This window comes from Tamandua tetradactyla, chromosome 13, assembly GCF_023851605.1.
Source record: "Tamandua tetradactyla isolate mTamTet1 chromosome 13, mTamTet1.pri, whole genome shotgun sequence".
Classification (NCBI taxonomy): domain Eukaryota; kingdom Metazoa; phylum Chordata; class Mammalia; order Pilosa; family Myrmecophagidae; genus Tamandua; species Tamandua tetradactyla.
This window is the reverse complement of record NC_135339.1, coordinates 3,450,281-3,453,403: the sequence shown is the minus strand read 5'-3', so window position 1 is coordinate 3,453,403 and position 3,123 is coordinate 3,450,281. Positions and strand designations below refer to the sequence as shown.

General features: G+C 39.0%; 1 pseudogene; it reads left to right on the top strand.

The window, feature by feature from the left end:
• Positions 1-1,542: 1,542 nt before the first annotated feature.
• On the top strand, positions 1,543-2,659 carry LOC143654607 (eukaryotic translation initiation factor 2A pseudogene; annotated as a pseudogene).
• Positions 2,660-3,123: the final 464 nt, after the last annotated feature.

Sequence of the window (3,123 nt, the reverse complement as noted above, 5' to 3'; positions counted from 1 at the left end):
GACCCCGGTTCGATTCCCGGCCCCAGCCCATGTAAAAAACAAACAAACAAACAAAATATAATAAAACAAGAAAATGTTTAAAGATGTTTCCCTTTCTTCCTCCCTTCCTTCCTTCTCTGTCTTTCCTTCCCTTCCTCCCTTTTAAAAAAAAAAAAAAAAAAAAAAAAAAATGTGCCTCTCTTAAAGAACTCCAGTAAGCAGATTAGGACTCACTTTGAAGAAGGTGAGTCACATCTTCATGGAAACAACCTGATCAAAAGGTCTCACCCAACAATAAGTCTGCCCCTGCAAGACTGGATTAAAAGAATATGGTTTTTCTGGGGCACATAACAGCTTCAAACCAGCACATCAAGCGATGTTTCTACAGCTATCCATCAATAAAGTGATAACAGAGAGCAGCAAATGGGGCTCCAAAATCCTTGTTTCCAGATATTTATCATGGAATTATTACAATGGGCAAAAAGAAATTAGAGGAGCAAAGTATGTACTTCTTGAGAAATTATGATATTTTCCCTTAATTTTCAGCAATGAGTCAAGGACACATACACTGACCTCTTTCAAGTTAGTCAATAACAGACCAAGCAGCATTAGAATTATTTAAGGCATTAAAGGGCATTAAAAGTGACTGTAACGGGGAGGTGCAATGGTAGCTCAGTGGCAAGATTCTCACCTGCCATGCTTGAGACCCGAGTTAGATTCCCAGTGTCTGCCTATGCAAAAAACAAACAAACCATGACTGTAACAGCTTCTCCTGGGGCAAGGTGGGGCCATTCCTGCTGCCCCTGGCAGGATAGGGCACAGAGTCAAAGCTGGTGATTATCTGAGGTCCCATAATCAGTATATTAACCCAACCTAGAGCAGAAGGGCTCCACATTGTGTTTGCACCACAATATTTTCCAGAAAGTATAGTGTTTTCAAGGGAATCTGGGGAAAATTGCAGTCTATTTCTTTAGTAAGTGTGAGAACTTGTTTGCTGGGACAAGAGAGAAAACAATAAATATTATCAATAAATACTGAATACTGCCTTGAGTTCTTTCCCGCACCATGCCCCGCCCACACCCACACACACAACACGTTGTACGAACACAGCATTTTACCACCTCTACACATAGCACCCCTAGGAGGTCCAACCTGCATCTGTATGATATAAAGACAGGCACAGGCTTGGAGTTTTTCCTTCAGAAGAAAATACAAAATTGGCATCTGTCCTGATCAGAAGATTGAACAATTTGTGCCTGAAATGTTAACAACAAAGTTCTGTTCTTTAAAAATAACGATTTAAATACTACCATGAATAAATTGTATTTCCAAAAAATTTCATATTATCCATAAGGTAATTTTGTGCAAGACTGACTCCAAATGTGCAAGGTGTTGCCTGTGCTCCAGGAAGTAGGGTGTCCCTTTATTTGCGAGCTTACCTTGGCACCCCAACTTTCATGGAGTTTTATGAGGCACCTACAGTGCAATGGAATGGAAAATTACTGCGGCACTGTAATAGCTAATGCAGGTGTTGACAAGACCGGAACTCCCTTTATGGAGAGCAAACACTGCGACTTCACAACAAAAGGAGAAGGTGATGTCGTTCAATGATCAAAACATAGCCCCATTTATGATGTAATTTGGAATTTTGTTTCTACTGAGTTTTGTGCTATTTATGGGGGGTTTTTGCCTGCAGAAGTGATGATTTTCAACTTGATATGTGACCCTGTGCTTGACTTTTGAGGGCACTTGGAGGCTACCTAGCCCTCGTGGCTATATATTGGGACACGCTGGATTGGGAAATCTGAAAGAACACGTACATGTGTGGGATATTAAAAACTATAAACGTATTTCCAAACCAGTGGCCTCTAATTTTACATGTTTCGTTTGGTGCCCAGATGGGGAGCACATTTTAACTGCCATGTGTGCACCCAGGTTACGTGTTAATAATGGGTACACATTTTAGCATCATATCAGCTCTTTCCTGCACACATATGATGTGTCATCAAATATAGAAATATGGCCGGTTTCCTGGCAGCCAGTTTGGGACTGAATATTTCCAGCAAAGGCAATTACTTCCTGAGCAACTCCAAATGAAGTACCAAATGAGGAACCTAAATTTGCAATGGTTTATGAACTTTCAACTTTAAGAAATAAACCAGTCACCAGTTCCAAGCTGCATGAGAAGAAATCACCCCCAGAATATGAAATCACAACGAGGAAATGACAAGCCATTATCAAAAGCAGCAGTTTAAAATCAAAGGAAATAGGAGACTAAGAAAGCTGCATAGCAGAAGCAAGAAGTGACAAGAACCAAAAGTTGGCACCTGCCCAGCCCAAAAAAGCACATCCTGAAATATTGTCTCTCTGTTAACATCTGGAGACACTGAGACGGACAAAAAACTCTGAAAACTAAAGAAGGAACTCGAAGTAATTGAACTTTGAAAGAACAAGCAGCAACTGGAACACAGCTAGGAAAACAATCAGTCGGAGAAAATTTTAAAAGATACTGCCTTTCTCTGGGAGATGGAAGATATGGAATTGGTTATCTGAAGAGTCACAGAGAGGGGCAATGCAAACATATCTTCTGGGGTAAATCCAATGGAGTGCGCAGAATATCACGTACTCATACTTAATATACATCTATCATAAAAACCCACTTACCCAAGGTTTGGCATATGTGTGAAATTATTTATATCCGTTCAGTGTTTTTCTACTTTTCAATACATAGTGTAGAAAAGAGACACTTGAATTTCTTAGCTAGGTCTGGCCAATTGAAAGACAAAATTCATTATTACTCAGTAGGGGACAGTATTTACCAAATAAAGACATTTAAATTTTAAAACATGCATCTAACACACTTGGGTTGGCTTAAAAGAAGTAAATGAAAAACAAATGAGATGAAAAAATGTTTGTGTAACTTTAAGATGAATATTCGTTTCTTTTTCTTCAGCTTGTATTGACTCATTAAGTTGTTAAGTATAATTTCCATAAGGTAATTTTGTGCAAAACTGAATTGCTTTATAGTCCACTTCCTTAAGGTGAGCCTTTAAAGTCTTCTTTGTCATAACTTGAAGAAAGACTCAGGCTTTACTCTATCCAGTGAATGTATATATTTTAAGACCCCGGGAGAGGCTGAAAATA